General features: G+C 35.6%; 1 pseudogene; it reads right to left on the minus strand.

The window, feature by feature from the left end:
* Positions 1-5,151: 5,151 nt before the first annotated feature.
* LOC149169204 (uncharacterized) overlaps positions 5,152-27,564 on the minus strand; it is a 55,123-nt pseudogene continuing 32,710 nt past the window's right edge.

Raw genomic sequence — 27,564 nt, forward strand, 5'->3', positions numbered from 1 at the left:
CACTAACAGGTGATCAGCAGGTAAAACCCGCGATCTTCGCCCGAAAATAAGGAGTTTTATATATTTTTAAGTGTTTTAATACATATACGCGGGTTGGGTATACACAGACCCGCGTATACACGCGTTTAACTCAGGGCAATGTCGCATATAAGGGATAAAACACTGTTTTTTAAATTTTAGGACTAGGTCTGGAAGGAGGGGTTGCCCTAGGCCATGAGTGTAGCATCACAAACCAGAAAAGTGAGATTTGGAGCTATAACAACCAGATGGGAAGGATTGCACAATTTTTTCTGGCAGGGGGGACTGGCTACTTGTGGGAACTGCAGACTGTGCAGTCCCAATAGCCAAGGTGGAAGCCTGATCATTGAAATTGTGCAATGTGTAGTTCAACCTAGGAGAGATTGCACATTCAATAGTCTCACTAGCCAAGATGACAAGCTGGCTCTTGGAATTGCGCAGTGCACAGTTGGAGCCAACTTGGATTGCACATTGCACATTTCTAGAGGCCAAGCTTCTGGCTTGATGTTGACAAGGATAATCCTCTATGCAGACAAAGATGATCCCTCTAGCCCAATGCGTGGGTCTAGAAACTGAAGTGATAATCAACTAGACATCTTCTTAGGTTACAATTGAAAATAAGAACGAAAGAGATGGCCTACCTCGTTCTGATGTTATTCTTATTTCCTTTGTTGAGAATCTTAAACTGCTTGTGTCACGGGCTTGTTCTTGCTTCTCTCATTTTTTATGCACATGCACAAGTGATCAAGAGATAAGAAAGCATACCAAACCAAATAGCGAATCAAATAACAACCTACTTAATTGATCAAGGAATGTCAAGCTAAATGATACATGAACATATACATTTTGGGAAGATGAACCAATAGTTGTGTATTATTAGAAAATAAAGGCAAGCTTACAACTAAAGCCTTGATGTTGATAGGCCCTCCTTGAGTGGTAATCTAAGTCCAAGCCAAGAACTCTCCAAGCACAACTTCTCCAAGTCAAATTAATAGCCTCTAGGCACAAGCTTAGCATAAGGGTGCAAATAGACATAGACCAACCATTTGGGAATGGGAGAGGATGAATTTATAGACTGGGAAAGGGAGTTAGGACTGCTCGAAAGATAGGAGTTAGCTCTCATCTCAAGGAGGTAGCTCATAGGGATTTAAAAAAGAGGCCAAGTTGAGAGGATTCGACCTCATCTATGCGAAACAACCTCCATCTCGCCGCTTTGGAAGCTTCTAGATCACGAAGCTTCTCATCCTCTTTGGGTAAATTACCTTTTTGGGATCATCGCAGGTATGCAAGGGAACAAAGTGATGCCATTGCTGGTCAAGTAAAGTGCAATAGGTGACCATCGTTGGTTTAAGCCTTATAATACTGACAATCCTCATTTCAGGGTTTTTAGATCTATTTCTTTAGGGAGAGCTCAAGGTATTTTCCAATCAAAGTCTTAGGAGAGATCTGAGCTATATACATGGATGAGTATACTATATAATGGTCATGTTTTGGGCACTTCGGGGTATGTCACAGGGAAGTGTAGGAGGCGTGAAAAAATACTGTGTAATGCTTGAGCGTCAAGATTGCGGAAGAGCTCCAAGATTGGGTGTGAAAATGATCTCTAGAAGTGCCGATTAAATAGATTTGGACAATTTAGGATTTATGACATGCATGCCTAAAATCAAGGAAAAATAGACGCTTGGTGAAAGTTTCTAAAAATAGTGCAAGTGCCTCCTTTAGGACACTAAAAATAGATCCCTATATCTATATATATATATATATATATATATTTTTTTTTTTTTTTTTTTTTCTGAAACTTTCCATGCACACTGTCGGGAAGGAATATTCTGGGGAACAGGGAAACTCTCCAACTCAGTGCATTGCATAGTTTTTGAGCTCAGTGAGGGTTGCGCAATTTCTGGGCTCAGTTTTGGGCTACCTCCCATGACTGTGTATTTTCTAAGCTCACGGATCACTAGTAGTCAAGACTGCATAATTCCCATCATCAAGCTTGCTTGCCCTCAAGGATTGCGCAGTTTCTGGGGGCAAAACCAGAACTGCTGTGAGACCAAGTTGGGGGATCAGCTTGTGACTTGGAAGAGATAGCTAAGTGAGAAAACACAAGGAGAAATGAAAAGATAAGTCTCATTCGAAGCATGAATACCTGGCCCAGTGCGAGATGAGCTACTATGATTAAGAAGGGAGGCTCCAAAATCAAAGCATAGGCAAAATTTTGGAGGGTGGTTGTAGTGCTACAACATACTCATTATGCATATTCTCCATAAACATCTCTAAAGTTGTGATTGGATTTTCCTAAGCTTTGTATTGTTAGTTGAGAGACTCATTATTTGAATCCAATTTAACTATGGTGAACATACTTTTTTCATGTCATTAAACTTGTTGAATTTAAATAATGGAATACAGTTTTAGCATTCATTTGTGAAAGGTTTAATTTTTGACCTTGCATTTGAATAACTACGAGTGAATGTTACTATTAGTTTTGAAGGGATTATGACTATTAAATGATGTTTACTACCATTATGAAAATGTCACAAAATTCTAGGGGGTTTAAATTCACTAACAAACATATATCATAGGTGTTAACCTTGTGCTTCACATTCTCTAGCTTCATCCAAGTAGAAACCCAACATGTATGTTTTGTTGAACAACCTCAAAAAAAAAATTATGACTAGAATTTTCAAATATTAATGACTAAAAAGTTAGGCAGTGCATGGAAGATGCACTAATAATCTACGTAAATCAACAAATAAGGGAAGCTGAATGGGTTATTTATTTTGAGAAGAGTAATAAACTCGAATTATAATTAACAAATTAACTATTATGGTCATGCATGTTTGGTAAGTATTTACAAATATGTAATAATAGTCATTAATACTTATCATGTCATTGTTCAATTTTATGTTGTGTCTCATGCATTTCTGGGAAATGGGTGGATTTTAATTAAAATTTTGAGTATTTCAAGTGTTCAATAATGATATTTTATTAGTATCCAAAAACATAATTGAATCTTGGGTTGATTACAAAATTCAAATAAAATTCACAAAACCTACCAAGCTTCTACTTGCATCATTCAATGGGGAGTCAAAATTTATCTTTCAATAAGGAACTTTTGTGGTGATTATGAAACGAAACTAGATTTTAAAACACCAAGTAGCACACTTCTATTCAAAAATTCCTTTTTACTTACATCATTTTCTTACCGATCCAATAAGAGAATGAGCCATCTACCAACACTATTCTAAATGGAAGTGATCATGTTCCAAAATTTCTTAAGAAGGGTCTTATTGAAAGAAAAAAATCGACTTAATGAGATAATGACGTAAGTTCAAAAACATTTGTAAATAAAAGTGTGTTAGGTCTTCTAGATTCTATTTTTATTTTACAAATACTCTAGAAGTATTCAATTGAAAGTAAAATTTAGACTCACCCAAGGAAAAATTAAATAGATATGTTGATAGGCTTATTTTTTAATATATATTAATTTCCACATCTACTAGAATTTATTGGGATGAGATGAATGGATTGATGCTTCTACTAATATTTGTTGTCTTGCATTATAGTGCAAGTGTAATATGTAGTGTTGCTGCTTACTACCTGCTTTTTATGCAAAAAGTAATTCATACCAGAAGTTATTGTATCTAAGATAAAAATTCCTTCATGCCCATGCATAACGATTTTAAATTTTTTTAATTATTAAAACTTGTGATTTGCAAGTTTCCATTTGATGTGACATTATAATAGTTGAGATTTTCTTCAACTTTTGAGTTTAGGTTTCTACTTCAGAATATTAAAACAAATAAAATTGTTGAAGTTTTTAAGTAGGGAGATTTTTATAGTTGAATTCACAAAGTTAAGATTCAAGAAGTGTTTAGATAAAACAATGAAATCTCTGTTTTGGATAAAAATCATTTATAACAAAAAATTCCTCAACAAATGACATCAATTGGTTTTTGTTTGTTGTCTATATTCTTAAATAACTAATGCATCTACAAATGCTTATAAGTCTTTACCTTGCATTATTTGACAACTTGATATTTCAAGGTCATATATGACTCCTACACAAGTTGCCTATAAAATCAAGCTAGCTATTAAAGGTAGGTAAAAATGATTGAAAGAAAAACATTTAATATCTCAAAATCAAGCTAGCTATTAAAGGTAGGTAAAAATGTTTGAAAGAAAAACATTTAATATCATAAAATCAAGCTAGCTATTAAAGGTAGGTAAAAATGTTTGAAATAAAAACATTATATAATATTAAAGGAACACAATTAATTTTGAAAAGGCATGTTGACTTAAAGGCATACCAAAGAGCTATAAAGATTTATAATGGAGGATCCGTAAGGCTTAAAAAATATTTTGTTAAAAATTTCCCATTATAACTTATGAATATTTTATTTAAATAGTGACATAATAATTTTAGATGTTTTTTATATTAAGTAGATTATATATGTTAATATTATATATAAACTAATTTCATATATATATATATATATATATATATATATATAACCACCAAAAAATAATATCATAAAATAAAAATGTGATTGTAAAATTTTTCAAAAGCTTAAGCAAATTTTGTAAATTATTTTCAAAAGTTACAAATTAATTAAAAGTCAAATATGAGTTTGACACATTTACTTAGAAATGAAATTTTCATAAATATTGAGATTTGATGTTTTTACTATTATGATATGTGGTACATACAATTTTTTGATTTTTGATTTTTGACTTTTATAAATAATGAAATTTGCATTAATATTGAGATTTGATGTGTGTACTCTTTTTTATAAATATTGGGATTTGATGTGTGTACTATTATGACTGTTGGTGTACAATTTTTTATTTTTTATTTTTATTTATTTATTTATATTTATTTTTTACCTGACAAATTCTATTTATAACCCCATGAAATTAGTCATTTCATATATGTGGTTCAGTAAAAAAATAGAAATTCAAATTTCAAAAATTATTTTTAATTTTCAAAATATTCAATTTAATAGGTATTTTTTCAAAACTTTAACTTTATATATATATATATATATTTTAAAATTTCAGAACTAATTAAAAGTCAAAACATTTTGACTATAAATGATTACAATATAACCTGCCTATGGGAAGATATAAAAATTACTAAAAAGGGTGGTCAACCTCCGAGTTCAACCCATTCTCATGTTCTTTAACATTATCTTGTTCATCAATGTCTATTCTACTGAAAGACAAAAAGCTCCGACATAGCAGAAACTTATCGACGGAGGGAATCCTAATATTGAGAATGCCCTGAGGATGACCATAGGGTCTTCTCATGAGAACGTGAAATCAATCAATGGGGTTATCGTAGATATTGGCAACATCCCCTCCTTTAAGGACTCGAGAAACAAGAATTCGATAAGTACCCCCTAGTTTGTCACTCGTATGAGCACAGGCATAGATGTCCATGTTAACAATAGCCAGGTTCTACAAAAGGAGATCCTCGTCTTCCTGTAGAACAAGCAGGTGGTTCCATAATGGGTTTAATCCACTGTGTTCATCGATGCAGTTGTCGGCCTTGTGCTTAGGTTCGATGTACATAATTGTGTATGATTAGGTGCTCAAGTTTATGCTCAAAAATAAAAGTGCCAGAATCTTGTTAAACTCAGCTTTAGATCGAATATCTCATCATTCTGAATCTAATGGTGTGAACGACATTCAAATCCGAGCTCGTATGCAAAAGTTAGAGCAAGTCAAATTTCAAGTTTGACTTGTCTACATGGCAGGATTGGGTGACGTGGTAAAGGTCACAGCAAATGAGGATGCGCCAAGTGACAGACCGCCATTGGCCCTTGCATATCACATATCGTTGGTCACAAGTGGATCGGGTTAAGAATCAACCCCCAGGCAGTGCTGATTGCGATTTGCGATATCGTATATCGCAATCGCAGGAAAGGAGTTATATAATTAGTCCATGACAGAATTAGGGTTACGATGCGATATATCGCATATCACATATCGTACCTAGTACCTACTGATATATATATGATACAGGGATTATCCACCGATAGCAAAATGCGATGATTTTCGATTGTGATAGATTGCCTGGACATGATATGTTTATGTGTCGCAGTTTATACTCCTGTCGGGTCTGTGATAGCACTATCGCAACATTTCGCCATGTTAACAAGACCTTCAACTTGCAGAACCTCGCCGATTGTGATTTGTGATATGGACTATAGGTTATGGCCTGTGGCGCGGCCAAATTCTCGCTGAGTTAGTGGATTTTGGAGCGAATTTGTAGGATTATGTTGGTTTTGGAGTAATTTGTGGAACAAATAGTGGGAGAACTAAGAGAAGTCATAACTTCTTTAGTTCATATCCAAATTGGATGCAAAAAGAGGCTAGATAGCCATTTTTGAGTATTCTAAACCCATTGAGATAGGTCTCAGAGACATTTGAGCATTATAAACACACCATTTTTTGTAATTTTGAGTGTAATAGAGAGGCCCAAGAATTGGAAGCTGGACCAAGGAGATGTAGCCCAAGAGGGGTGAACTCCAAATCAAATCTTTATGTTGTGTGTTGTATTTTGATGTTCTTTGCTGTTATTTTGTTGTTTTTCAACATATGTTTTATGTTAAATTGTTTATAACATTTACATAAGAAACTCTCATGGGAATCAGTTAATTAAGCAAACATAGTGAATCCTTAAGCACTTGATAAGCAAATGATAAGCATATTGAGTTTTATTCTGAATGGGGAATTAACACAACATAACTAATCTTCTCAATTTCAAATCAATTTGGTATCAGAGTTATTGGTTCTTGCTTACTAGATTTTCTTCATGAAAGAAGGATTTAATTGTTTGCAAGTTTATGTCATGTTTTCAAGGTTAAAGCTCAAAAGAGATGATGAATGAAATCTGGTTAGAAGCCCTGAAGTTGGGTCAAGTTGGAGAAGAGCAAGTTTCCAAAGTCTTCTACACCAGTACATCCTCAAGTTGCAGAAGTTGCAGTTGAGTCTTTAGAGACCGTGTCTCATGAAGGAGAACCTATCATGACAGAAGATGAGAAGACCTTCAGAAAGGCTTTCTTTGATATGATAGAGATGGTGAAGGTCCTCTATGAAGAGAGGAATAACATATTGCAATGAGAAAGCTCCAAACCTCCCAAAGGAGAAGGCTCTTTAGGAGGAGGTAATGGGAATGGAGACAAGCCTCCACCCTCTCCACCCTCTTCTTCATCTTCTACTTCACACTCTTCCACTAATACAACCCTTACTCATACTCATCATCATTATACAAAAGGAACTAGTAAATCACATTTTCTAAAGCTTGATGTTAAATTCAAGTTGCCTATGTACAATGGAGAAGTTAATGCAAAAAAGTTGGATAACTGGATTCGTCAATTGGAGGTGTATTGTATAATTCAAAACCTTCAAGAGGATGATATCAAAATTCAGTTGGCTTCATTGAGAATGGAGGGTGTAGCACTTGTATGATGGGAATCAAGGACTCAAGACGATATCAAAAAACATGGTAAGATCTCTATTACTTGGTCTAATTTCATTGCTGCTATAAAAATACAATTCTACCCTTTAGCCCATATGCAAAAAGATATCATGAATTTGAAAAATTTCAGATAGTTAAAAGGTCAAAAAGTGCAAGAGTATACTAGGAGAAGAGGTCTTATGCTAGGAGTAGACTTATAGTCACAAGATACTTTGCTGAAATATATAGGAGATTTGCATAGCTATCTTCGACACATCATTATTATGATTAATCCCACGAATCTTGATGAGGTCTGTGTTCAAGCTACACACCTCGAAGCAAGAGGGAAAAATGTACAAGAAGAAGGTAAGAAGAAGCCATTCCAGAGTGATGGAAAAGGAAAGAATTTTAAAGGAAAACAAAAGAAAAATGATTCTGTTAAGAAAGAAGGGGAGAAACTCGTGTGCAAAAATTATTCCAAAGAGAGTCATGATGAAACGCATTGCTAGAAGCTTCATCCTGAATTACGACCAAAGAAATATAAAAATAAATGGAAACAAAATACCAACGTTGCTGTACAACAAGACTTGGGTTCTGACTCAGGTGATGAATCAAAGATTGCAACCACATTCACTAAGGGAAAATCCGTGGCAAAATCAAGCAAAGAGGAAGTTGTGGCAAGTACCAACGCATCAAATAACTACAATAATTCTTCAAATGAGGAAAACAGAATTGAGCAGTTCCATATGCAAATTATTTCCAAACACACCAAGATTGATACGCTGTTTGACAGTGGATCCCAGGAAAATTTAATTTCTACAGATTTGGTCAAGAAATTGAATCTGGAAACCATGCCTCATCATAAACCATATTCGTTGGGTTGGATAACCAAGGATGCCAATATTCAGGTCACAAGTAAATGTGTTTTTAGGTTTTCTACTATTGCCAATTTCGTTGATGAAGTCGAATTAGACGTAGTTTCGCTGGATATTTCTGGAATTGTGTTGGGAAGCACATATCTGTATGACAGGAAAGGCATTTTCCATAGATTTGAGAACAAATATCATTTATTCAAAGATGGAATGAAGTATATAGTAAGAGCCCATTGCAGAAAGCTTAATTTGTCTTTGGCAAGTGTAGGGAAAATGAAGTGACTGGTCAATTCCAATAAGAATCTCATGCTCCTTATGATCAAGTAGAAGAATGACAGAGAGAATAAATCCTTTGCAGGCTATGATGTGAAGTTGAAAGTTGAATTAGTTGATGTGGTCAATCAATATGGAGACATGTTTCAAGAACCAAAGGGATTGCCACCAAAAAGGAGAATTCAACACGAAATTCAGCTACAACAAGACTGTCCACTCCCAAACATTGGTATGTATTGAATGTCAATTCTGGAAAGTTTAGAAATTAATAAACAAGTTCAGGAATTGTTAGATAAAAGTTTAATTCGTCCCTCTACTTCCCCATGTGGTTCACCAATTGCTTTGGTACCCAAGAAAGATGGAACCGGGCACATGTGTGTAGATTATTGAGCTTCGAAAAAAATTACCATAAATAATCGATACCCACTGCCCATAATAGATGATTTTCTAGGTTAGTTGAAGAATGAAAAATATTTCACTAAATTATTCTTGAGAAGTGGATATCATCAAGTTAGAATAGTTGAGGAGGATATTTGGAAGACTGCTTTTAAAACCAAACATGGATTTTTTGAGTGGCTAGTTATGCTTTTTGGTCTTTGCAACGCTCCAACTACATTCATGAGAGTTATGAATGATGTGTGAAGATCCTTTCTTGATGAGTTTGTAATTATCTATTTAGATGATATTTTGATATTCAACAAATCACGAGAAGAGCATGTCAAGCATGTGAGGAAAGTGTTGGATGTCTTGAGGAAAGAACAATTATTTCTGAAGATGTCTAAATGTGAATTCGGGAAAAGTTCCTTAGTGTATTTAGGCCACACAGTTGGAGGCGGTGAGCTAAAGATTGACCCCTCTAAAGTTTCGGTCATTGTGAATTGTCCAATAACCAATTAGTCATAGAAGTAAGGAGTTTCACGAGAGTAGCGTAGTATTGGAGGAAGTTCATTGCTAATTTCTCTTTCATAGCAGCCCCACTATAGCCTTTCGCTAGCGTGAAGTTTGTCTTCCATTAGGGAGGAAAACAACAAAGAGCATTCGATGCTTTAAAACAAAAGACAATTTTAGCCCCAGTTTTAGCATTGCCAGATTTAAAACAACCATTTGAAATACAAATAGATGCAAGTGACTACGCCATGGGTGCATTTCTTTTACAACATGGTAAGCCCATTTCATTTCATTCCGAGATTTTTAATGGTGTTGTTATTAACTATCCTACATATGATAAAGAGCTTTACGCATTGGTGAAAAGTGTGAAGAAATGGAAGCATTACTTGATGGGAAAAGAAACAATCATTCACACCGATCATCAACCTTTGCAATATCTGCAATCTCAAACAAAATTGCAGCAATCAAGGCACTTTCGTTGGATGGGATTCTTACAACAATTCCACTTGGTAATTTTGTACAAGAAAGGTATTTATAACAGAGTTGCTGATATGATTTCTAGTCTAGTTGTTAATATAGCCATTTTACTCAAGAATAATTTTGTTTTGCTTAAAAGTTATCTTGAAAAATATGCACATGATGCTGACTTTCAAGAGGTATATTCAAAATTGATTCAAGGCCACCAAGTTGAGGAATTAGACTACCATGTACATGATAATTTGATGTATAATTTGGGAAAACTTTGTGTTCCATAGGGAGAGAGTAAATGTCACAAGGGAAGCACACACTTCTCTTATTGCTGGACATTTCGGTGTAAGTAAACTAGTGGGAAATCTTCAAAGGTATTTTTACTGACCTTGTATGCTTGAAAGTGTGTCATGTTTTATCAGAGGTTGTTCATTGTGTGCGGTCAGTAAGCCTAGTAATAGGATATTGGCATTTTGGCACAGGTGTGGCGCTTTGATACAGGTGTTGTCCTTGATGGCAACTCTCTTTAATGTCAGATCTCCGTTTAGTCTATAGAATGAAGAGAAATCTCATATACGCAGGTTAATTAAGTCAATGTTGCGTATACACGCTGGTGATATGCATACTAAGTCGCGTATACGCAAGATAGCTATATACGAAGGCGCGTATACACGCAGATGCATGAACAGAAAAGGGCGTATATGTCGGGAAGTTTCCTTTTGGTCCATGGTAGTTAGTCCTCGGTACTTGTGCCCATGTCTTTGGACCAAAGTACCTCGACAGACGTGTAGATCTCTAGTTTTGAAGTTGATGGTTTTGGATTTCTATGGTTTTGGCTCTTGGTATTGAGCAAGGCCTAAGGCTATATAAGGAGGAGAAGATCATTAGGCAAATCATCTGAAAAAGGCTTGAATATCTGAAAAAGAAAGAGATCTGGTATGCAGGTTCTGGGTTGCTTGATCTAAGCTAAGGAGAGATCACTTCGGTTGATGAAAGACTAGATCTAAGGATAGATCGGGATCTAATGATTTGAAATGCACTATTATGATATGGTTGATTATGCGTATTTCTAGATCTGCATACTGACGCAATGTTATGTTCTGGGTCTAACTGATGTCTGGTACAATTGCAAGTTGATAGAATTTATTTTTAGATCTGTACGCAGGTTGGCTTCGGTAAAAGCGCGTGTATACGCGGGTTTCTCTCATTGAAGTAGCGTATATATTTTGGAGCTTGATTTTTGAGTTACAGTTGGGTCTGACTGTTATTGCAGAGTTCTGTAGTCTGCTCTGTGTTCTGGTAACTGGTGATTGACAGGGTTCAGTGGTTCAGTGATTCAAAGTTTGATGATGCTAGTATTGGTTGTTTTATGCTTCAATGATCTGTTGTGAAAGTTGAATGAATTGTGGTCTACAGATTGTAATGTTGTGCTTCAGGAATATCCAGTTTGAAAATGTATGAAAGGTGGTACCTGAAAGAAAGAAGATTGTAGGTCAGCACCTACGTACTAGTATCTTAGCTAGTACAAGAGCAAAGGGGGTTGGAGCTCCCTTCCAAGGAAGTTTGGAGAACGAGAGAAGGTTGTAGCCTTCTGCAGGTTGTAGCTTGCGTACTGGTATAAGGCTGCACCAGTACAAAAAGATTGTAAACTGAAGTTTCATATTAAAGAAAGATAGAGACGACTTGCAGCAGGTGGTTTTCACCCACATTGGGTTTCCACCTTATATCTTGGTGTTCATGTGTGTGGTTTCTGTGTGATCTGTTCTACTGCATCTGTTTACTTTTAATATGGTGAATAATGTCCTCATGCACTTAACTGAAGATAAACTGACTGAATTATAAGATTTCTAGTTATACGCTGTTTTCTTTATTCACAGTTGCGTGTACACGCTGGTTCACTTAACGAAAGTAGCGTATATGTTTCTGAGCATTGAAAAAGTTTTATAGTTCTGATAATACTGATTCACCCCCCCCCCCCCCCCCTCTCAGTATTATTTCCAACAATTGGTATCAGAGCAGGTCCTTCAGAGAAGCTTGATCGCTTGAAGGTAGATCGTTCATCATGAGCAACTACGAGAGAGAAGCATCAATCAGGCCACCCATTTTCGATGGGACAAACTTCAATTATTGGAAGGTAAGAGTTAGTGCATATCTTCAATCTCTTGGTACAGAAGTTTGGGACATTGTAGAAACAGGCTATGCTTTTCCTTCAGCTACTCCTACAGATCCAGCTGAGAAAAAGAAGTATGAAACAAATGCAAAAGCAGTCAGTACTCTATTAGGAAGTATATCCCAAACGGAATTCATGAAGGTAATGCACTTCAAATCCGCAAAAGAGATATGGGACAAAATGGTCACAAGCTATGAAGGAGATGAACAGGTAAAGCGTGCTAAACTTCAAACTCTCAGGATTCAGTATGAGACTCTCAAGATGTATAATGATGAAAGTGTGGCTAATTATTTTCTTCGGGTAGATGAGATTGTTAATTGTATGAAAAATTTGGGTGAAGAAATAAAAGAGGCTATAGTTGTTGAAAAGGTTCTAAGATCATTGTCTCCCAAGTTTGAATCTAAAGTATCTGCAATAGAAGAAAAGGAAAATCTCCGAATTCTCACTATGTCTCAGCTTCATGGAATTCTAACCGCTTATGAAATGAGAAAGGGAGTTCCATCAGACAGAAGAGAAGCTGCCTTCAAATCTTCAGGCAAAGAAGATTATTATGAAGCAAATCATGTGCCAGAAGATGAAGAAGAAGAATCAAATTTTGTCAGAAATCTTCAAAGGGGTTCTGGAAGGTTCAGAGGTAAGTTACCTTTTAAATGTTTTGCTTGTGGAAGAGTAGGTCATTATGCTGCCAAATGTCCTCACAAAGATAAGAATGACAAGGGAAAGGAACCTGTTAGATGGAACAAGAAACAGAATGAAAAGAAGAAAAGCTATTACACTCATGAGGATAGTGATGGTCTTTCAAATAGTGATGAAGATGAACAAGGTAATAGATATAAACTTTTAATGGCTTTTGAAGATGATGACTACATGGATGCTATAGATGTAGAAGGCTTTTATGAAGAAATGAAAGATCTCAAAGTTTGTTTAGAAGAGAAGAGTGCTATTATTGATTCTCTACAATGTCAACTAGCTGAAAAGGAAAAACATCTTGAAAAATTGGAATGTGAGATTGTTTGTCTTAGAAAGGAGATTGAGAAAACCAAAGCAATTAATCTTAAGTTTGTTAAAGGATCTGAAACCTTGGATGAGATTATCAATGTGCAACGATCTCCTCTGATCAAGACAGGTCTTGGATATAATGGAGAAACATCTCAAGCCTCTACCTCTAAAAGTTATCTTGATGCAGCAAGGAGAAGCGAGCAAAGGCCAAATAAAAGTCATCAGGTGAATCAGGGACAGTTTATCTCAAGAACAAATAAAGACCATCAAGAAATTTAGGGACAAACAGCCTTAAGGACAAACAGAAGCTACAATCAGCCACAGGTAAAATCTTCCCAATTTGCTCCAAGAATGAATAGAAGCTACAATCGGTTGGATGATAGATCTGATTATCGCAGAAGTTTCTTTAATGGCCAATGCTTTTCTTGCCATAACTTCGGTCACAAAGCAACTCAATGTGTTGCCTACAAAACAATCATGACTAGAGAAGCTCAAAAGCAAGGGAGAATGACTGAAACCATGAAAAGGACTTATAACAATTTTTCGGTTCTTGAAAATGAAGTTGAATGCTCTATTTGTAATAACTTTGGTCATGAAGACTCTAAATGCAGGAGCAGATTCCGGAAGACAACTCAGAAGGAACAAACCTCAAATGTTAGAACATGGAGAATAAAAGAATCACAACCAGAAAGATGTGGGATAGCCTTTTATGCAGAAGGTCAAGAAAGTCTATGGTACATTGACAGCGGATGTTCGAAGCATATGACAGGGGACAAAGAAAAGCTTGAGTCATATACCGCATTAGAAAAAGGGAAGAAAGTTTCTTTTGGGAACGATATCTCTGCAGCCATTAAAGGAAAAGGTGTTGCTCCGTTGAAAGAGAAGGTCAAAGCAGGAAATGTGTTATATGTTGATGGATTGAAGCATAATCTTCTAAGTGTCAGTCAGATGTGCGATCAAGGAACCGAGGTAATATTTAGATCAAATGGATGTTGTGTTCGCGATCTTGATACAGGTAAAACAGTGATCAAAGGAAGAAGGACTCCAAATAATCTATATATCTTTGAGGAAGGGCAACAATGCTACTTAAGCAAGGATGATGAACATTGGCTATGGCATCGGAGGTTGGGGCATCTAAGCTTTTCACAAATAAGGAAAGCATGCAAATATCAGGCAGTTCGTGGTCTTCCAGATATCAAAATTCCAGACAATACCATATGCAAATCTTGTCAGTTTGGAAAGCAAACCAGAACTAACTTTCCAGAGAAGGAAGGATCAGCTAGCATGCCTCTCGAGCTAGTCCATACAGATGTATGTGGTCCATTTAGGAAGAGGACACCTCGAGGAGAAGAATATCTGATATTATTCATTGATGATTTCTCCAGATTTGTTTGGTTAGGGCTCATGAAGCACAAAGATGAAGCATTCGAAAAATTCAAATCCTTTAAGGCCTTGGTTGAAAATGAATCAGGACACAAAATTAAGTGCCTCAGATCTGATAGAGGTGGGGAGTTTACCTCAAACGAATTTTTCGATTTCTGTGAAGAACATGGGATAAGAAGAGAATTCTCTACAGCTAGAACTCCTCAACAAAATGGGGTTGTGGAAAGAATGAATAGAACAATCCAACAAATGGCTCGTGCTATGCTTGATGAATCAGGTACTCCCGCAACCTTCTGGGGTGAAGCTGCACATGCTGCGGTTATTATTCTTAACAAAACAAATGTCCGAGTAAACAGCACTCAAACACCTCATGAGCTCTGGAGTGGTGAGACTCCTTCGGTGAAGCACTTCAAAATCTTTGGGATCAAATGTTATATTAAAAATACTGATGAGCAACTTGGCAAACTTGAACCAAGAGCAGATGAGGGCATTCTACTTGGTTATTCTCCACATAGCAAAGCATACAAGTGCTACAATAAAAGACTTGGCAAAATTGTTGACAGCATTGATGTAGTGGTTGATGAGAAGGGATATATTCCTAGGCAAGTTCATCATGAAGACATTGAAGAAGATGAAGGCTACCCTCAAAGACGGAATGATGAAGAAGAAGAACCTCAAGAAGAAGAAGAACCTCAAGAAGAACCAGAGGAGCAGACAAGAATAGAAGAGAAGACTCCATCCAGATATGTTCAAAAGAATCATCCGGAATCTCAGATTTTGGGGCAGAAAGAAGCAGGAGTACAAACAAGAAGGACACTTGCAGAAGCTTCAAGCTATTTGGCATTACTCTCCTCCACTGAACCACAAAATGTGAAAGAGGCATGCAAGGATGAATGTTGGGTCAAAGCAATGGATGAAGAACTTGAGCAGATCGAAAAGAACAACACTTGGGAATTAGTTCCTAGACCAAAAGATAAAAATGTAATAGGAACAAAATGGGTCTTCAAGAATAAATTGAATGAAAATGGAGAAGTAATTAGGAACAAGGCCAGACTTGTTTGTAAAGGGTATGCACAGCAAGAAGGAATAGATTTTGAAGAGACCTTTGCTCCTGTGGCAAGACTTGAGGCTATCCGAATGTTCCTTGCTCTCTCAAGCTTTCAAAACTTCAAGGTATTTCAAATGGATGTGAAATCAGCCTTTCTGAATGGAGACTTAGAAGAAGAAGTATATATTGAGCAGCCAGATGGTTTCATTCTTGGGAATGATCCAAACCTTGTATGCAGATTGAAAAAGGCTCTCTATGGACTCAAACAAGCTCCAAGGGCTTGGTACTATCGGTTGGACAAATATCTTCACCAACAAGGCTTTTCAAAAGGATCAACAGATAGCAATCTCTATATAAAAGTTGAAAATAACAAATTGCTAATTCTTGTTGTTTATGTAGATGATATTATCTTTGGCAGCAATGAAGAGACTATGAGTCAAAACTTTGCCTCGGTTATGCAGAAAGAATTCGAAATGTCACTACTTGGAGAATTGACATATTTCCTTGGATTGCAAATTCAACAAAATGAAGGAGGTATCTTCTTGTCTCAAACCAAATACCTCAAGCAGATCTTGAAGAAGTATGGCATGGAAGAGTCAAAGCCAGTATGTACACCCATGGTTACAGGATGCAGCCTCAGTGCAAATGATGAATCAGCAGCAGTTCACCAACCCACTTATAGATCCATGATTGGGAGTTTGCTCTATTTGACAGGTACCCGACCAGATATTACACATGCAGTAGGAATTGTTGGAAGATTTCAAGCCAACCCAAAGGAAACTCATCTTCAGGCAGTCAAAAGAATCTTCAAGTATCTTCAAGGGACCCAAAACTATGGCTTATGGTATCCTAGAAATACAGATCTCACTCTTCATGCTTACACAGATGCAGATTGGGCTGGAAGTGTGGATGATAGGAAAAGCACAAGTGGTGGTGCTTTCTTCATGGGTTCCAGATTAGTATCTTGGTTCAGCAAGAAACAGAGTTCGATTGCCTTATCTACAGCTGAAGCAGAATATGTGGCTACAACATCTTGTTGCACACAACTTCTTTGGATGATGCAGACCTTGCAGGACTTTCAAATCACTTGCACTCCACCAGTCTCTATCTTATGTGATAATACAAGTGCAATCAGCATTTCAAAGAATCCAGTCATGCACTCAAAGACCAAGCACATACCTATCAAGTACCATTTTCTCCGGGAACAAGTGCTTGAGCAGAAGGTCAAGTTGGAGTATGTCCCTTCTAAGGAACAAGTTGTTGATATTCTCACAAAACCACTGCCTAGGGAAACTTTTGAATATCTCAGACAAAATCTGGGAGTAGTTGATGCTTCATCCTGCTGTTGAAGCTTGTCTGTTCTACAGAAAAGTTGGTATACGCAAGTTACGTAAGGTATATACGCGTATACACGCCGATTTACGCTGAGAAAGTCGCGTGTATGGTGTACGCTTGTTGCAGAGAGTATATCCGCGTCCATACGCCGGTTTGTGCAGGATAAATCGCGTATATGGAGTTCTGAGCAGCAAGGGCAACCTCTGGTTTGAAAAGATCTGAGATGGGTATGTCAGAATCCTTCAGACACAGTTTCAGGAGGTGCAGCAGGCACAGGTTCAGGGGGAGCAGCTTAAAAGTCTCATAAAGCATTGTTGGCATTTAGATGTTTTGGTTATTGGTTTCAGGAGAAGGAGCTCAGAAAGAAATCCTGGTTGCTGATCTAAAAGATGTTTATCAGATGCTGCTGATAACTTTCATAAGTCTTGGTCTAGATCTGTTGTCTCTATGTCATGTATTTCTTTTGTGATATCTCTTTTATGGTGTCAAGGTCATGTAACGGCCTATGTTGGTTTCCCCACTATGCCTGGGATGAATGATGTAATATAATTGGTTGTTTCTGATGTGTCCCCTCTTGGTAGGGAGTATGGATGTATGTATTGAGTCTTTTGGTGATAGGAAGGTCCCTTATGGTGTATAAGTCTTGGTTCTTGTTGAAGAACATCTTTTGCAGATCTGGCCTATAGTCAGGGGGAGCATGTTTCAGCACAGCCAAACAGAGGTATCAGCATGTACTCAGGGGGAGCACAGCCCTTTGCCCTTGATGACAAAGGGGGAGAATGATTCTAAGGATCTTGAGGTTGCCATCAAGTCCAAAGGGGGAGATTGTTGGCATTTTGGCACAGGTGTGGCGCTTTGATACAGGTGTTGTCCTTGATGGCAACTCTCTTTGATGTCAGATCTCCGTTCAGTCTACAGAATGAAGAGAAATCTCATATACGCAGGTTAATTAAGTCAATGTTGCGTATACACGCTGGTGATATGCATACTAAGTCGCGTATACGCAGGATAGCTATATATGAAGGCGCGTATACACGCAGATGCATGAACAGAAAAGGGCGTATATGTCGGGAAGTTTCCTTTTGGTCCATTGTAGTTAGTCCTCGGTACTTGTGCCCATGTCTTTGGACCAAAGTACCTCGACAGACGTGTAGATCTCTAGTTTTGAAGTTGATGGTTTTGGATTTCTATGGTTTTGGCTCTTGGTATTGAGCAAGGCCTAAGGCTATATAAGGAGGAGAAGATCATTAGGCAAATCATCTGAAAAGGCTTGAATATCTGAAGAAGAAAGAGATATGGTATGCAGGTTCTGGGTTGCTTGATCTAAGCTAAGGAGAGATCACTTCGGTTGATGAAAGACTAGATCTAAGGATAGATCGGGATCTAATGATTTGAAATGCACTATTATGATATGGTTGATTATGCGTATTTCTAGATCTGCATACTGACGCAATGTTATGTTCTGGGTCTAACTGATGTCTGGTACAGCTGCAAGTTGATAGAATTTATTTTTAGATCTGTACGTAGGTTGGCTTCGGTAAAAGCACGTGTATACGCGGGTTTCTCTCATTGAAGTAGTGTATATATTTTGGAGCTTGATTTTTGAGTTACAGTTGGGTCTGACTGTTATTGCAGAGTTCTGTAGTCTGCTCTGTGTTCTGGTAACTGGTGATTGACAGGGTTTAGTGGTTCAGTGATTCAAAGTTTGATGATGCTAGTATTGGTTGTTTTATGCTTCAATGATCTGTTGTGAAAGTTGAATGAATTGTGGTCTACAGATTGTAATGTTGTGCTTCAGGAATATCCAGTCTGAAAATGTATGAAAGGTGGTACCTGAAAGAAAGAAGATTGTAGGTCAGCACCTACGTACTAGTATCTTAGCTAGTACAAGAGCAAAGGGGGTTGGAGCTCCCTTCCAAGGAAGTTTGGAGAACGAGAGAAGGTTGTAGCCTTCTGCAGGTTGTAGCCTGCGTACTGGTATAAGGCTGCACCAGTACAAAAAGATTGTAAACTGAAGTTTCATATTAAAGAAAGATAGAGACGACTTGCAGCAGGTGGTTTTCACCCACATTGGGTTTCCACCTTATATCTTGGTGTTCATGTGTGTGGTTTCTTTTGATCTTTTCTACTACATCTGTTTACTTTTAATATGGTGAATAATGTCCTCATGCACTTAACTGAAGATAAACTGACTGAATTATAAGATTTCTAGTTATACGCTGTTTTCTTTATTCACAGTTGCGTGTACACGCTGGTTCACTTAACGAAAGTAGCGTATATGTTTCTGAGCATTGAAAAAGTTTTATAGTTCTGATAATACTGATTCACCCCCCCTCTCAGTATTATTTCCAACATAGGAAACTAGGATTGTACACACCACTTCTAGTGCCTTCATGTCCATGGGAGAGTGTTTCTATGAATTTTGTAGGAGGTCTTCCTTTATCAAGAAAAGGTCATGATTATTTGTACGTAGTTGTCGATAGGTTCAAAAATAAGTGCATGTTAATGCCTTGTAAAAAATAAATTACAGCTGAACAGATAACTCAAATTTTCTTTCAAAATGTATGGGTTCATTTTGGATTACCTACTTCTATTGTAAGTGATCGTGATTCCCGATTTATTGGAAATTTTTGGTCAAGTTTATGGAACTTGATGGACACCATGTTGAAGAAAAGTACCGCCTTCTATCTGCAAATAGATGGTCAAATTGAAGTGGTTAGCAGGATAGTTATTCATTTTCTAAGAGGATATTGCAGTAAACATCCTAAGTTGTGGGATGCATAGTTGCATTATATTCAACATGCTTACAACCGAGAAAACCACTATTCTACTCTAACTTCGCCTTTTGAGGCATGTCTTGGTTATTTGCCTAAATCTCCTTTGGATTTCATCTTTGAGAAACATGTAGCTGTAGATGGACATAGCGACATAGACAGAATAAAGAAATTCATTGAGAAAATTCAGTTGATTCACCAAACAGTTCAAGAAAAACTAGAAAAGAGTTAAGGCAAGTATAAGGAAAGGCATGATAAGCATCATGTGGATCATCAATTTCAAGTAGGTGATGACGTTTGGCTCTACATTAGCAAGAAAAGGATTCAAGGTGAAGGTAAAAAGCTTAAACCAATCCATTATGGTCCATTTAAAATTCTAAAAAAGATTGGTAATAATGCTTTCAAGCTTGATTTGCCTTCATATATACAAATTTATTCCGTTGTTAATGTTGAAATTTGAGATTTTATGTGCCTCCTTTGATTGAAGATCAAGGAGAAAGTGTACAGATTCCATCAATTAAAGATTTTTCTCCAAAATTTCTTGATGAGCTTTATCAAGACACAATACTTGACAAACGAACGATGTCATCAAAGAGGGGAAATTTTGATTATCTTCGAATGGGTCTCAAAGGTACAAATCCATCAAAGGCCAAATGGATTGAAGAGGGGAAGGTGAGGGAATAGTACCCTCATCTGTTCAATAACTAAATATAATCTTTTGGGGTCTAAAAGGCTAGAGGGGATGAATGATTAGGTGCTCATGTTTATGCTAAAAAATCAAAGTGTCATAATCTTATTAAACTCAGCTTCAGATCTAAGAGCTCATCATTCTGAATCCAATGGTGTGAACAAAAGTCAAACCTGAGCTCGTATCGAAAAGTTAGAGTAAGTCAAAGTTCAAGTTTAACTTCTCTACATGGGACGATTGGATGATGTGGCAAAGATCCTAGTGAATGAGGAGGAGCCAAGTGGCAGGCTACCATTGGCCCTCTCATATCGCATATCATAGGTCATAGGTGGATTGGGTTAAGAATCGATCCTTAGGTAGTGCCAATTGTGATTTGCGATATCGTACATCACAATCACAGGAAAGGAGGATATATAAAATCCCCCCTGGCATAATTAGGGTTACGATTCGATATATCACATATCCCATATTGCACCCACTACCCACCGATATATATATAGATAGATTATCCTCCGATAGTGAAATGCGATGAGTTCCGATTGTGATAGATTTCCCAGACGCGATATGTTTATGTGTTGCAGTTTATACTTATGTTGGGTCCACGATATCGCTATCGCAACATTCCCCCGTGTTAAAAAGAACTTCAGCCCACAAAACCTCACCGATTGTGATTTGCGATATGGCTGATAGGTTATGGCCGGTGGCATGACCAAATTCTCGCTCAGTTAGTGAATTTGTAGGATTATGTCAGTTTTGGATTAATTTGTGGAACAAATAGTGGGAGAACTATAAGAAGTCTTAACTTCTTCAGCTTTTATCCAAATTGGATGAAAAAAGAGGCTAGATAGCCATTTTTTAGTATTTTGAACTCATTGAGATAGGTTTCAGAGGCATTTGAGCATTGTAAACACACTTTTGTTATAATTTTGAGCATAATAGAGAGTTCCAAGCATTGGAAGCTGGACCAAGGAGACGTAGGCTAGGAGGGGTTAACTCCTCATCAAATCTCTGTGTTGTGTGTTATATTTTGATGTTCTTTGCTATTATTTTGCTGTTGTTCAACATATGTTTTATGTTAAATTTTTTATAACATTTACATAAGAAACTCCCATGGGAATCAATTAATTAAGCAAACATAGTGAATCCTTAAGCAGTTGATACACAAATGATAACCATCTTGGGTTTTATTCTGAATGGGGAATTGGCACAGCGTAACTAATCTGCTCCATTTTAAATCAGTGTAACATCTCATCTTGCCAATCAATTTCATGTCCTCCAGATCTTGAGTCCATATGATTTTCACCTCTATCGTCCATTGTTTAGCAATGATGTTTTATAATTCTTTTAATTAAAAGTACAAAAAGATGTATATTTATTTTCGTTTTTGTTACAAAATTAAATTTATTTTTTTATTTTTTTTTATTTTAAGAGGTAAATGTGTCAACTCTAGGTTGAGCATGGAAAGAATTATACATCTCCCTCATACTGGGCTATACAATACATCTCTTGGCACAATCATTAGAGGAATTTTGAGGTAAAAAATGGGCCTCCTAAGGAAAATGTACAATCAAAATTCACTTTATGAGAACCAATCACATTTTAGGGGATAACATCATCCCCCATGGTTGAGGTGGCATTGCTTGAGTTAAAGGTACTTATTTGTCACATTCTCAATGGTAGATAAAAACTCATGGTTAACCATAGTAGTGCTCTAAGTATTTTTAAAGTGAGAAAGTAAAGTACTTATAATAAATGTCATTTCACTATTTTTGAATAAAGCATTATTATTGTCATTTCATATTTTTTAAAAGAAACAATGCATATCCCTATATAATCTTAATGTCTTTACACACTTTTCCAATAAATGTTATATTTGTATATTTTCATATATTTATTTTTAAATTATATATTCATCTCATTTTATTTAATATTACAATTTCAAATTAATTATAAGTTAATATCTATACATATATATATTATACATATGAAATATAAATAAATAAAAATATAACCTTATAATTTTAAGATAAATCAAATCTATGAACAATAGTATTATAATATTTATAACAATACTAGCATATTAAAATTAAAAGAAAAAGTATATTAGTTTTGTATATTAAAATTAAAAGAAAAAAATACATTTGTTTTATATAATATAATAATCTAAATGTAATAAAATATATATTATATTCTTTTTTATATTATATATTATTTTTTCTTGTGTTATAAAAAAAATCAATTCTAGCCCCAAGAGTTAGCTCAATCGGTCAATCAAGTGCCTCGCCAATGGAAGGTCACAGGGTCGAAATCCGAAAGCTCTTGGGGTCAGGTCAATAAATAGGCCGAGGGGTGTGACCCCCTTTGGGTGGGGTCCACCCTAGCATTGTTCAATCCTGGACGTAGTGGACCCACTGACCATGGGTATCCGTGAACTAGTTGTGAAAAAAAATAAAAAAATAAAAACCAATCAATTCAATATATAATATAAAATTAATACATAAAATAATATATTTTATTTATTATATTACATTATTTGATTTTTATATAATATAAAATTAATACATAAAATAATAAATTTTATTTATTATATTATATTATTTGATTTTTATATAGTATTTTTTTTCTTTCTAGGTTTGACCTGTGGCTTGAGGAGTTACAACCCAGGGGTATCTAAGCTGTTAAAGTCACTTAGGGATCACACCTAGTCTAAGGCACACCAACACTTAGCTGACTGGATTTTTTAGCATGTCTCCTCCCCTTAGCACAAGGCATGACCACCCCCGTGAGGTTTGATCCTAGGTCGCCTTGCTGATGAGGCTCATCCTCAACTGATTGTGCTAGTGGGAATTGATAATTTTTATATAGTATCTTAATTATATGTTATTATATAATTTAAATAATATAAAATTTAATTAATAATATATTATACAATTAAGAATTTACAAATTTATATGTATAATTTATTTTAAATTATTTAAGTAGAAAGGACAAATGAATTAGTTGTTCAATGATAATGACTTTTTTTTAAAAGGTCATTTTTATTTATAATCACATCAATAAAAAAAATTATTTATTTTATTTTGGTACAACTTTTCAATTGAATTTAACCATGATTACATAGATTGTGGTACAAAAAGTGAATTGCAAATTCATAAATATTATTTTATTGGTTTAACTATTTTTTTTTTTTTTTAGGCTATGGTTCACGAACACCCTGGTCAACAGGTGGCGCTATGTCAACGGAAAAATCTAGGCTGATCGACCTCAAAGAGAATCTAGTCCCACGGCCCACTAGCAAGGCCTGACCCCAAGGGCTTCGGGGAGATTGGACCTTGTGACTTCCCGATGGCGAGGCACTAATTTTTGACCAACTGAGCTAACCCTTGGGGCTTTAAACTATTATTTTATTATTTCCTTAGGAAACCCATTTTAGACCTCAAAATTTCTTTAATGAATCTAAATAATATTATAAAGAAGAAGCATAGATCCATCTAAACCCAAATCTACCAAACATTTAGAGGGATCAAACCTTTGCTAAAGTTGTTCACTCAAAAATGGGTTTGCACCTCGAGATCCTTCTCGATGCTTTAAGATGGATCTAGACGATATACTAATTTCACCAAGTGTAACCCAATATAAAGGAAATATTGTAGTGAAGTGTTAGATGATATATTATAGGAAACAATTAAATGAAAAAAATATTGTTATATGATATGTTAAAAGTGTTAGATCAAAAAAATAGTATTATTTTATAACGATTCAAGGTAAGATATCATGAGTTTCACTACATCTCCTCCATAATAGGGAGCACCTCTTGGTACAATAATACATGTCTATTAAATTAAAAAATAATAAAAAGTGAAAGGTAATAAAAATAAAAATTTTGCTGCAATTTTGTTCTTATTAATAAAAGTAACAATTGTTTTCTAAAAGAAATTCATAATATGCATATCACATTAAAATAAATTTAAATAATTATGATTTATATTAATAACCACGATATTTCAAAAGTTAATCTTTAAATTTAGTTACTTACCATATAAAAACTTAATACTTAAAATAACTCTTTTTCTAAAATAAAATTTATATTATGCATATCATATTAAAAAAATAATTAAAAATTATAAAAAAATATAAAATATATGATAAAAAATGCCCTTATGTAGCTATATATATTAAGAAGGTTAATGAATGTTTTAGTATATATATATCATAACTTTGAATTTAAATTTAGTTAATAAACATATAATAATGTCTCTCTAAATCATAAAACATGATAAAAATAATGTCATGTTGATATTTATGTAGGTACATGTATCATGAGGATTTTAATAAAATTAAAAATAAGAAAATTTATATATATAAAGATATGGAATTTATATAAATATAAACAATATTATAAAAAACCAACATAAATCCATTTTAATTTTTAATTTATCAAGTGTTTAAAAGATCAAATATGTGGAGGTACAAACATTTTCTCAAATATCACTTTAAAAATAAATTTACATATATATATATATATAAACCAAAAGGATAGTAATAAATAGCAATTCAACATGCTCCAGATTCTTTCTTGGAATTGTCGGGGCTTTCCATGGAACAAAGGCCCCAAGCTAAGTTGGATCTCGAATGATGTTGATATTATATTGCTTGTTGAAATTTGGGAGCACGAAGAATCTAAGGTCCCTAACATATATGGCTTTGCTCTATGGTCTACCTAGAACAGGCGATCCTCCGGTAGAGGCATTGGGGGTATAGCTTGTTCCATTAAGAAGAACATCTCCCCCCAGGCTAGGATTTATAAAAACGACCCTTACAACCAATATAGTTGGATAGAGATCACTGACATTAATGATAAAAAGACCTACATAGCAATCTGATATTTCCCTCCCATCAATTCTAACTTCTACAAGAGAAAGAATCTAGATAAAAATAGTCCTTACAATGGTTTAGAGAATGATATTTCTAGCCTAAGGAATGAAGGTAATATCCTTTTAATAGGTGACTTTAATGCTCAAACTTCAAGCAACCAAGCTATTCTTCTAAGCAATCATTCCAACCCTAATCCTCTTTGGTTAGACAAATACCTTACTCAAGCTAGTCGGTACAAAAGGGGCTCTAAAGACCTCGGGGAGAATTTGTTTGGGTCGGAGTTAGTCAAGCTCTACAAGTGCTTAGCATCTCATAATTTGCAACGATCTAAAGAAGTGGCCCAATTATAGCCAGATGACCTGCATCCATGGGCTTGGTAGCAGCGTCGTAGACTATGTTATTGCCGATCTCCCTTTATACAATGAAATAATAAATTTTAACATCTTAAACGACCACGAGACTAACTCTGATCATAGGTATTTACTTATAACTATCAATTTTTTCATGCATAGAGATCCCATAGAAGATAATCCTTATAGCCAAAGGAAATTGATCTTTGATAGAAATAAAAATGATCTCTTTCTAAATGAACTAAAAACTAATTTTCTTCCTTTATCTAGCATAGACAACATAGAAGACCTCTATCATAATTTTACTACAACCCTCTCATATTCTATTAACAAGTTCTCAATTGAAGTTTCAAGTAATAAAAGAAATAGCAAAACCAACCCATGGTATGACAAATATTGTAAAAGTGCAAGGAGAGAAATTAAGGAAGTTGTTGATGAATCTATTAAAATTGGAAATTTAAAAATATACAAAGCCCTAACTAAAAGGAAAAAAAGGCAATATATTTGTAAAAGATAAGAGAATCTCTTACACCTCTCTAAGGTAACTCCTAAGAAATTCTTGAGGCAGATTATAACTAGAAAAACTAAAGATAATAATAAAATTTCTTTACACGACTGGAATTCCTATCTTAAAAAGCTTTATGAATATCCAAATGTCATGGATAACTTTGAAACCTTGCTCACAACAAAAGAAGTTTTCTCATTAGAAGACATTGATTTTGGGGTTAAACGCCTGGAAAATAAGAAAGCTAAGGACTGTTGGAAATAATACTGAGAGGGGGGGGGGGGGGGTGTGAATCAGTATTATCAAATCAATATAACTTTTTCATTTCAATATTAAGAATCATATACGCTACTTTAGTTAAGGCGAACCGCGTGTATACGCAACTGTGTGTTATGCAACAAGTGTATATCTAGTAGACTTATGATTCAGTTAGTTGATCCTTAATGAGTGCATCAGAACATTATTAACCATATGAACAGTAAATAGGAGCAGTAAAATAGAACAGATCATCACACACAAGAAGCACACATGAACACCATGCTGTAAGATGGAAACCCAATGTGGGTGAAAACCACCTGTTGCAAGTCGTCTCAATCTTATTTTTAATAAGAAACTTCTTTTTACAATGTTTCTATACTGGTGCAGTCTTATACCAGTACACAAGCTGGTACCTGCAGAAGGCTACAACCTTCCCTTGTTCTCCAGCTTCTCCTGGAAGGGAGCTACAACCCCCTTAGCTCTTGTACTAGCCGATCCATGTACTAATACGTAGGTGCCGACCTACTGAAATGCTCCAACCTTTAATCATTTTCCAGCTGCTACTAGAAGGGAACTACCACCCCCTTAGCTCTTCTACTAGCTGATGTACTAGTACGTAGGTGCCGACCTACAGAAGGCTACAACCTTCTCCTTCTTCCTCCAGGTACCACATTTCATAAATTTTCAGACTGGATACTCCTGAAGCACAACACCATAATTTGAAGGCCATGTTTCATCCAATTTTCATACTGGACCCATTAATATCATTGAAAAACACAATCAATCAACACTAGCACCATCAATCTCTGAATCACCCAATACTGAATCATTGAAACCCTGTCAACAAAATGCAGTCACCAGAACACAGAGCAGAACACTGAACTCTGCAACAATATTCAGAACCAACTGTATCATCAAAAATCATGCATCAGAGTGCATACGCTACTTGGAAGTGTCGAACCAGCGTGTATACGCAACTTGACCAAATCGAACTAGCGTATATGCCATTAATTACTTATTCATAACTTCGCTGCACTTCCTGACTTCAGACATACCCAGATCATTACATATACAAAGATAATACGTATGTTAGCAACCAGATCTAGTTCATCATATCACATAAAGATAAGTCATTCTGATCCTGATCCATTATAGATCTCATCCATCAATACTGAAGCTAAACATAATCAACCAATCT

The sequence above is a fragment of the Pinus tabuliformis genome, chromosome 4_2 (genome assembly GCF_031772625.1).
Source record: "Pinus tabuliformis cultivar Carrire ecotype Pingquan chromosome 4_2, CPIR1, whole genome shotgun sequence".
Lineage (NCBI taxonomy): Eukaryota > Viridiplantae > Streptophyta > Pinopsida > Pinales > Pinaceae > Pinus > Pinus tabuliformis.